Raw genomic sequence first — 11,165 nt, 5'->3', positions numbered from 1 at the left:
ACAGGGCACACTCAGTGTGAAGGCGATCCAGCAAGGCTAGTTAGATGAACTTTCCTAAGGGGCTTTTTGAGGGATAGAAAGAAGTAGCTTAGGAACACAGGAGACCTGAAAGGCCATTTTTCTCTTTTCTTTCTCTCTTCTCCTGCTGGCATGAGAGAAAACTGAGAGTCCCTCACCTTCCCTTTGCTGCACAGCAGGGTGGAAGACACTTCTTCACAGAATGAACAAAGAGGCAGGAAGACAAAAATAAACAGCTGAGCCATTGCTGCAAAAAGAAGCTTCAGGAAAGGGGAAGACTGGAAGGTGCTGGCCATGAAACTTTAAGAGAAACCACAAATGTGATGGTGGACATTTGCAAAGGCAATGGTTCCTCTCCATCTGCAAAGAGAAGGCTCACAGAAGCTCACAAAGAACACAGAGGGTTCTAGGCAGTCCTGGCTCAGGGACAGTGGCAGCATTCAGTAGGTTCCAGCTGCTGAGATATATGTGGACATTTCATGCTGTAAGTCTGCTAAATAAACAAGGAGGAAAAACGGTTGAGTCAGAGAAAGCGGCATATTAAGTTCAAATGCACTATTAATTGAAACAGTGGTTAACAGCTGGACATCCTATGGACATAGGTATGGCGAGGAGACAACCAATTAAAGTACCAATTAGTCCTGTGAAGATCTTGTCCAGATCCACTAATTAGGTGATTGTCCCCTTGGATTCTGTTCTGGTGAGGCTGCACCTCAAGTACTGTGTTCAACTTTGTGCCCCTCAGTACAAGAAGGACATCAAGGCCCTGGAGCATGTCCAGAGCAGGAAAACAAAGCTGCTGAAGGGCCTGGAGCACAAGTCCTGTGAGGAGCGGCTGGGGGAACTGGGGGTGTTTAGTCTGGAGGAGGCTCAGTGGAGACCTTATTGCTCTCTACAACTACCTGAAAAGAAGGTGTGGGGAGCTGGGGATCGGCCACTTCTTGCAGATAACCAGTGATAGGACCAGAGGGAATGGCCTCAAGTTGCACCAGGGGAGGTTCAAGCTGGAAATGAGGAGACATTTCTTCTCATAAAGAGCATTCAGGCATTGGAATGGGTTGCCCAGGGAGGTGGTGGTGTCACCATCCCTGGGGGTGTTCAAGGAAAGGCTGGACATGGTGCTTAGTGACATTGGTAGTAGGGCCATGGTTGGACCAGTTGATATTGGAGGTCTTTTCCAACCTTAATGATTCTAGGATTCTATGATAACCATTCACTGTAAGCTATGGAAGACACATCTTACCTGTGTTGCTGCCTTGAACATTAGTCCTATGTGTATCTTGCTTTTTAACTTGTATACACAAATCATCAACATAAGAAACTGCACAGTTAGCAGTGGCAAGTACAGGTTAATGCAAAATTGGTCTTATGTCTATCCCATGCATAATTCCCCAAATAATTATGTACTGGGAAAGAATTTATTCAAGTCCGTATTCTAAAAAGAATTGCTTCTGCTCATTCCCACAGCAGTAGAAATAAAGCAGCGATGCCGGAGCAGAAACTGAAAACATTAAATATTAATAACTAATTATTTATCATACCAATAACCCTAACAAAAAGCACAAAGTTATGTTTCCAGAAGGTTATGCTTTGCAAAGACAGAAGGGGGACTCATGCTGTCCATTGCTGTGCTCGTACAGAACTGTTTCTAGGCTGAGGAGTCCAGCAGTTACTGAGCCAAACATTCATTTGATCTTGGCCTCTGTAGCTCTGCCTTTACCAGTAGAAGAAACTGTGGGATGAGTAGGGCAAGGGAAAACATCAACGTGCTTGCAAGGAATAAAGCTGGCCTCATAGATTTCTATATGGAGCTGTTTTTCTTGGCAAGTGCATCTAGAAGAAACTTTCAAATTTTTGTCTTAGACTGTAAGTGCATCCTGAAACTCACTGCTTTTCAAAGTCTGGTAAAAACACATATGTCCAGTGGGTTACTTCTCCTTCTGCTTAGAGACAATAACACATCTGCAACCAACAGAAATATTACCAGGACACTAGAAACCCTATTGTATGTTGGTGAAAAACATCCTAGAGCATCATGTTGGCCTTTTATGTTTTCCCAAATCTCAGATTCCCAATTTCTCTCTTGAGACCCGAAGTTTTGTACTTCATAAACAAATACAATTTCAGGTTCCCATTCAAGTCGATGGACAGATTTTCATTAGTGTATGAATTAAACTGTATATGGTCCTTGTTAGTTTGCAAACTCCAGGGCAGACAAGCAGCATCTTGCTAAAGTAGCTGTGCAGGCTGGAGTCCTACTGCAAGGAAGTGAAAGGATGATGCATTCACTCAATGACAGAAGCTTATTTCCCTCTTTCCCTGACTGTACAGTTTGGTTTCTACGTCTTTCTGGCATGTGAACCCCAGCTAAATTGCACCACATTTGCTTCAGTAGCTAAGTTCAACTCCCAAAGCCATGAAGTATAGAGATGTGCTTCAAAATAGTTTTCTCAGTCTACATGGTGTGTTGGACTTTGTACAAAGATTTCTGGAGTCAGGATGAGAATTTAAGCCTGGATCTCACAGATATTTTTGAATACATCTTTGCATTAATGTATCTGAGAATCCTAATGACAAAAATGTTGCAAGTTTTGAATCAGAGATTCAAAGAGTAATTTTTCACTACAAATTAATTAAAAAATATTAAATCCTTAGACTTTTCTCATGTTTGAATTTTCATCTCCTCCTTAATGTCCCTTCTGTAATGCCCTCCTCACGTGGAATGACCCTTGCTGAGCAAAGCAGTCCTGATGAGTTTGTAACAACAGTCTTGCCTGGGAACAACAGCTCCTATTTTTGCTTTGCTCTGTATCCATGTACAAGAGGGCTAGACTCTGTATTTTTCCAAAAGCAGGTGGCATAAGTCACCTCTCAAGAAGCATCTGTCTGTCACTGGTGACTAAGCCTGAGTGTTTAATTTAAAGCAAATGCCTAGCTTTTAAATAGATGGCTCAAACCAGGTGAGGCAAATCCCACACAGAGAAAGTTTCTGATCAGTTGGAGGTTGTGTAGGACTGTGGAAATATGTGTTAAATTTTCCATTGTCAAGATCTTAAAAAATGTTGGGAAAATCAAATACCAAATAGCTGTTCATAAATTACAATAGCCTGAAACAACCTTGCAAGCCATGGACTCATTGAACAAAACATCATCTTACAGCTCTTCTGTGGTGGAGATTCTACTATTTTCTTTCCTTTCAAGATGCAGCTGCAATAACAAGGCATATGGGATTTTAATGTGACACCATAATCTGTCAACCCTGAGAACTAGGGAGCAGGCCCATATAAGATAGCCAGCTCAACCTCACAATGATAAACATGTCAAGATACAAAAATCAGTTCTTCCCTTACAAATGAGAGAAAGATGTCATGTAATTGGAGATGTCATGCTATGCTGGGACAAGCAACATTCCCACAATTAATCATACTGAACACATTATGTAGTAGTTGTTGCTTGAAGACAAAGGAGGAATAAATATTCATGTAAACATGCCAAATACGAACTCTCCACAGATGTTGATTGCTGTTCCATATTTAGCAAGAAGTGCATCAATTTTTTGGAAGATAGGCTATAGATCTAAGCAGAAAGATAACTTGGAAAAGGGCTTATGACTCTTTGTGGAGGCTGCAGGTAACGTGGTGTCTTTTCTAGGGTCTTTAGGAAAATGGTTGTTTGGAGCACCCGTATTGACAGCAAATGGAAATTTGCCATTTTCCTCTATTAGGAGTGCTCTGGGGCCCTGGTGAGCAAGAGACTTTTGGCTGACTATACAGTGGCTTAGAAATGCAAGGCAAGTTCAAAAGTTCCTAACAACACTTCCAAATAAGAACTTTGTGAATACAATGCAAAAATGACCATGCATATTTGCTGGAATAAAAAATCAAATTAGCTTCAAGCTGGGTTTGTGATTCCTCCCTGACTTGTATGTTTGCTTTTCATTAATATTGATTCCTTCTGACCTTCAAGTGCCTCCTCTTCATTCTACAAGCTCCACAGTGGCAATAACTTTAATAGCAACAAAAACATTAACCTAGCAATAGAGACTATTTGTACGGAGACATGTCACCTTGTGAATAAAGGATTTTTTATGTCAGAAAACCTCATCTGAGGACCCAAAATGATAAACTATGTGACTTTGTATACAGTGAATCTGACTGGTATTGCATGAATTTTGGAAACATAAAAAATGGCTGACAAGCAATGCAGAGACATATGATCCATCATGAAAAAGGCTCAGGCATGAGATTGGTATAAAAGATTAGAAAACCATAACCCGTAGGTGACCTGTATGGAAACAAGAGCAAGGCTAAATTCAATGAGTAAAATGCTTGCTTATGTCTAGCCAAATTGGAGAGGTTTTGCATTGACTTAATTTTTGCCTTCAATATTTTTTATTTTTTATTTTTATTTTTATTTTTATTTTTATTTTTATTTTTATTTTTATTTTTATTTTTATTTTTATTGCTTCTCTTTGATTTTCTTGTCAGCAGACAAGGTGTTGAAAGGAAAAGCTTCCATTCTCATCACCAGCTGTGATTTGGGAGTCCTTCTAAAACATTGTTCTCCCTTTGCATCTGTCAGGGTTTCTGTATTTGTGTTGATTCCTTCCAGCCCTTGACCTGAGTTTACTTCAGCTATCTCTAGCACCTAGTAGATGCCTCCCTCAGTCACCATGGGGCATGCAGGTAGGCAGTGCCAAAGGAAGATTTATCCTCTGTTTCTGAAGTACCTGTTCCAGGACAGGATGCTTTGCTTTCAGGAGCTGACTTTCTTCTTAAGGTGTAATCAGAACTTAGAGATCCAGCCCACATCACTAAACACATTGGATACTGTTACGTGTAATATATCAAGGTCTCAATGCTCCTTTGCTAATTGATTTATGCTTCATGAATACCCTGTTCACTAAGCAAAGTTCTCCTAGGATGAAAAAAAAAAAGTGTTTTACTCTATATTTTCCATGAGGAGTTCTTGTAGAATAAAGTGTGTGTAAAAGTTTATTCCAAAATAGCTGTGCCAGGAGTCCTTCTGCCCTTTTTCACAGGGTGAAATTTGGTTTTGTTTTAGTACTATGGAAAAATCCTCTTTCCATAAGAAGCAGCTAAGCCCAGATTTTTTTACAGTCCCCTCATAAACTGTAATAAAATTTGCACGAGAGAATAATTCGTGCTTGTATATTCGGTGCCCTTTATACCCCCTATTGCCTAGAGCTAGCACATCTGACAGCAATGATGGGCTGTGGGTGTGGGAATAACAGTGCTGTGAAATCTTCCCCAAACAGCAGTAGTTGTGGTGTGATTTGTAAACACAAATGCCATGGTGTGGCATGTGGCATTGATGGCATGGAAAATGACTTCAGGATTTTAAAAAATTGTGGTTTAAGGTTAGACTCGTGTTGAAAATCTCTATTAACTTTTTTTTTTTTTTTTTTTTTTTTTTTTTTTTTTTTTTTATGAAAGTGACAGGGCAGTAGACAAAGTGTCTCCTGCCTTCCTTAGTCTCCCTGGAGGAATCCTCACCTTCAGCTTCAGCTACTGTGAGCTCTAAGTGTTTAAAAAAATATCATTAAAGGCATGGATGAAGGGCTGAGATTTTCCAGAACCCTTAAGAAATGTTCTACTAGACACTTGGATTCCTGAGTTATTAAGATGCTTTTAAAGCTTTTACCCAGAAGAGACTAACTGTAGGCACCCACTTTTGAGAATCTTAGCCGGAGGGAAAACAAGCTGCTGATAGAAGTTAGGCAGAGTCTGTGTTTTGGAAATCTTCCCACAGTTATTTACACATCTGTGTATTATCTTGTATTGGTCACTGGCTTTTGTACGTGCATGTGTGGTTTGTTTGTTGTTGTGTGTGTTTTAAAATTTTTATTTATTTACTATTACTATTATTATTTTTACAGTGCACCTACCACAAACCTCTAATACAGAACCCAAACAACCAGGCAGTCTCTAGCACATTAGGACCCTATCCAGAGTGCATGTTTTACAGAGGATGGGAATTTACAATTTAAGCAATGGTATCTTGACAGGAGATGCACAATAGGCTATCAAACTTTACCTGCCTCAGCTCGTGGCATGACAAGTTCACAGCTGCTCTTTGAATACTGAAGGTGATGCGGTGAGTACTCAGTAACGGAGACACCAAAGCCAGTGAAGAAATCATCTATTGCAGAAAAAAATCATCTTTGACCTTTCCCCATAACTAAGCTTCTTTTTTTTTTTTTTTTTTTTTTTCTTCCTTTACATTCTTTCAAGAATTGTGAGGCCCCGGAGACTTGAGGGAAAATTCATACAGCTCAGGTCATTTTACCAGTCTGTGCAGCCGTTCAGTCAGTAATAAACACTCTAGCAGGGCAATGATTATTGCAATAGTAGGGGGCATTTGAGCTAGCAAGCCACATGAAAATGATAGACAGTTGCTGAAATCAAGAGAACTACAAAGCAAAGGAACAAAAGCATAAGTAAGTGAATCATTAGGCTGGGCTCAGAGACGTGACATACCAAGTGCTGTGCCTCCTATAAATTTGGTGAGTTGATGATTTACCATAGCAGGGCTTTTCAGTAAAGAAAATGAAAACTTCAGGAGGGCTCTTCAGTTCCAAGAAACAGCACCAAGAGAAACATACCCTTTGTGTCACAACAGCTGACTTGGTATTAAAAGCATTGATACCAGTGAATGAGGTTGGAAGAGGCTTCAGACTCTCTCATTCCTATTAGGGTTTAAAAGCACTAGTGCCAGATCCTGCAGTTCTTGCTCAAGCACAGCTCCCATTGATGTGTTCTTAATCTGGAAAAAGTCAACATAGTTATTTATGGAGCTGTAGTGCCTAGGGCCTCTAATAAAAACTGTGCTAGACATTGTACCTATATTTAGTAGCAGCCAGTTCATGTCTCATAGAACTTGTGGTCTGCATAGACAAGACTGATAAAGCAGATATGGAGTAGGAATTGCTGTTATTCCTGTTTTACAGATGGGGAGTGAGACTTAGAGATTGCAGGGTGATTTTTCTAAGCCATGTAGTGATGCTGGATATTTATTTCCCATATATTTTAGGGGTAACTGGACATACAGATCACTTGGCTGTGTTGAAAGGCTCGGCCAAACACAGGCATCCCAGTTTTGGTGGAATGATGGGAAGTCTGTGATGAATGTGTAATTAGTATAGATCTTGACATTCCAGGCTGGTTTGCTGAGCCAAGAACATCCATTTTTGGAGACAGTTTGCCACAAGTTAGGGCTGCAGAATTCAGATCTAAGGACAACATATGTGGTCAATGTATGGATATAAAAACAAATTGGTAGAAAACAGAGTGAAAGGGAAATGGGAACTCACAACATTTTGATTACTCTGAAATTTGCTTTGTCCTTAATGCATGTGGCTGCCTCTTTTTGCCTTTTCTGGAAGCCTCCTGAAACCCACCAAGACTCAATTGCATTGCAACTGGATACCTAAGCTTGAGCTAGCTGACTGAAGAGAACTCTTTTGAGTGAAATTTGGCAACTATACCTGGAACACCTAGGTCAAGAGAAACCTAACGTGTCATGGGAATTTTAGGCCAATGACAACCACCATGTTTTGGAAAGAGACCAACAAAGGCAGAAAAGAATTTTGAAAATTTGAAAGAGTTCTGAAAAGAGCTCACCAAATGATCTGAAGCCTAGAAAATATGCCTTATGTTGAGAGTCTTCAGAAACCCCATTCACATGTTTTACTCAAGAGAAGACTACAAAGTGACCTGGGCAGTGACAGGAAGCAAGGTAGTAGTTTTTTTTTTTCTTAGTTTATTTGACATCCCTCCCTCCCCTGTAATATTTTATTATACGATTTAACTGCTCCTGGACAAATTTAGACTAGGGTAGAACACAAAATCTTATTTCTGTTTGAGAAAGATTAATTCAGCCACCAGAGAAACAAAGGGACATTAGTGGATTCTCTTCCACTTAAAAATGCGATATCAAAGCTAAAGCTTTCTTCAAAGCTGTGAACTTAGCGAGGCAGTAGTTGATTCAGAGGTTACTCTTTGTGAAGCAAAGCACAGTGCTATGTAGGAGAGAGACAACATGGTCACTGCAGTTTTTGAACTTACAAGCTGTGAAAATCAAATAGAAAAAAAAAATTACCAGATACTACCTAAAAATTTCCTGTGGTATTTCTTCTAAGATTGCATATTTCTCATCCTTATACAAAAGACTTCTTGGATTGGAGCTCTTGCAGAATCCTGCAGATTTATTAGCCAGCCATTTCAGGCTAATGAAATCAGTCAAAGTAATGGATACAATACATTCTTAAATATAATTAAATTATTAATGCAGGCTCTCTCCTAACTTTGGATGAGACCTAGAGAGGCCCCAAGCAGTATTATCTAATGTGTTGAGGTCACTGTGGGGACCAATTTCTAAAAGCACTGAGTGTATGGCTATCCCTGTTGTGATATTTGTGTTTCAGCACAGGTCAACATCCCCTGTGTTTCACTGTTTGGGAAGGGTGGTCACATTCATGGTCACCACATTTCCATTTTCCTCTGTGTTTCACTGCTCCAAAATCCCTGAAACTTGCAGAAATGAAGTCTGTAAGTTGTCATAAACTGTTTTATTTATTTATCTATCTATCTATCTATCTATCTATCTATCTATTTATTTATTTTCCCCTCTCCTAATGGATCATATGGAAGATAAGAAGAAGGGGGAGAACAGAAAAAAAAAACAACCAACAAACCAGCATCCCCCAAAACACCCCACGAGCACCTCAAAAACATTAAGGGACAAGCAGGGACTCCATACACTGTCAGCTGCTAGGCTGCCCTCTGCTTGTTTCCTCCCCACCTGTTCCCAGCCTTTCTGCAAGTGTGAGATGGGATTTCAATGAGTGGCATCCTGGGGGGGCAAGGGGAGGAAGCAGAGCATGGCTGGCTGGGCTGACATATCCAGGATGAAATGTCCAGGTGCAGGGAGTGGGAATGCACATACATACACACATAAAGAAAGAATGATAAAAAAAAACAAAAAACAAACAAACAAACAAAAAAAACCAACACAACAAACAAAAAACTCAAACAAACAAGAACAAGAAAAAAGAACAAGAAAAAGAAAAATGAAAAGAAAAAGAACAAGAAAAAGAAAAAGGAAAAGAAAAAGAACAAGAAAAAGAGAAAAAGAAAAAGAACAAGAAAAAGAACAAGAACAAGAAAAAGAAAAGAGATGAAAAAGAAAAGGCTCATGCACATACATAAATCAATTAAAAGTGTAATGCATCTTTCTTTAATTAAATCCCACCGTTGAATTCACTGGGCAGCCCCAACTGGTGGTGACCTCTGCCCCCCTTCGTTTTGTTGACTGCCACAGCTGTTAGTAAATCACCTGCTGGTGCGGCTCTCTGGGGCTTTAAAGGTCATCTGTCAGCGGCTGCTGGGGAGAGATAAAGAAGAAAAACAGAACCTAAAGTCTAAAAAAAAAACACCTTTCTGAAAGCAAAGCCATCTGAGCACTGTGCGTCCAACCTTTCCATTTGGCCCACTGTTTACCTTGCTGGCACCTGGGTGTGGGGGACGCTTTTAATTCTCCCTACTCTTTTGTATGCATTTTTCAAGTTTCCACATACTTTTATAATCCTTTTGTTTTAAGCCTTTCTTTCCTACAGGGGAATCTGTAACCCTATTTCAGCAGCACTGCTGAGTGCCTGCAAGCTGTGTAGAAATGCCTGCAGGAGAGGACAATGCAGTTTCGGTGGGGGAAAGCAGGGCTTCCCCTACCCTAGGGCTCCATTCCTACTCCCTGACCCCTGGCACTAGGCACTGTGACATGACATGGCTGGGTTTGCAGGATGGCAGTGGTAGGAAGGGCACAGCATGCATTTCCCCATCTTCATGTGTTTAGGAGCAACAGTGAGCTACCTGGACGATGCTCCCATGTCCCCTCCATTGCTTAGGAGCAGCTTGCAAGGGGGTGTCCTTGTTTGCAACCACCTGAGCTGCCCTGCAGCTGCATTGCAGACATGTCCATGCCATGTGCCCCATTGATCTCCCCTCCTTGTGCAGAGCACTTAGTCCTCATGCCCCCCTTTCTACCTACTCCATGTTTTAGCAAGCCAGAAGCAGCTATACAACCTCAGGCTGCTGTTTCATTTCCAGTAATACATGGCTCCAGGGGTGTAATGCTTATCCAAACCAGTCATATTGATAAGGCCTGTCTACTGAATGCCAATAATGTGACTTTGCCCAAATTCAGCAGTCGGTTGGGTGAGGGGATATGGGGTGTTCATGGAGCAGCTCATACCTAGGACATGAGAGAGGATGATTGTTATAGATGATTCCTTGCACAAACCATTCCTTCCACTATTTATGGTTGAAGGGATTATTGGATTTTATGTTTATTCGTCACTTCCACTATCACCTTAATTTTTAACTTCATGCAAAATGTTGTCTTTGAATATGATGTCATTTTTTACAAATATAATGTTATCTTCTTATGAAATGGGTGCATGGACAAGACAGATAATTTGGGAGCTTTTCTTCCACCTGACAATTACAGACATATTTTCAATAATTCACTATTTCAGCTCATCATTTAAGACACAGTAACCTTCTCAGATTTTGATCCCAAGTCAGACAGAACGTGCATCTTCTTTCATTTTTTTTTCTTTGGTTTGTTCATACATTAAAATGAAAGGGAAGCCCAAGGATTAGGGAACCCACTCATAGTGGGTAAGTAGAAAGCATAAAAAGTAGTTGGCAGAATCATTTGTTTAGCTTGGAAGAAATAAGCTGTTTAGTATTTCAGAAAGGGGAAATTCTCAGTAAAGAAAACAAAAGGGTTGAGGACTGCATCAGGCAATTGCTTCTTTGCTGCAGGAATAACACACGGATGCTTCCCCTCCCCCTACATCTCGATGATGAAGACCAGCCCCCAAATACTAAACTACTCACAGGGCCCTACTGACTAGGTGTGGGATGGATCTATCTCTGCATTAGCAATTGTAAGAGTTCTCCATAAGGAGGACTGGGATCCTTCAGAGCAAAACTCAGATGCTACTTGCAAAGTGTTCCAAGTCACCAAGATTCAGGAGCAGAACAGCCTCACGTTATGCCAAAGTACAATGACAAAGGGCAACCTGTACGCAGAGAGAAACTGACACACTGTCTCTGCCTGCT

This window comes from Anas platyrhynchos, chromosome 1 (genome assembly GCF_047663525.1).
Source record: "Anas platyrhynchos isolate ZD024472 breed Pekin duck chromosome 1, IASCAAS_PekinDuck_T2T, whole genome shotgun sequence".
Taxonomy (NCBI): Eukaryota; Metazoa; Chordata; class Aves; order Anseriformes; family Anatidae; genus Anas; species Anas platyrhynchos.
This window is presented reverse-complemented; position numbering follows the sequence as displayed.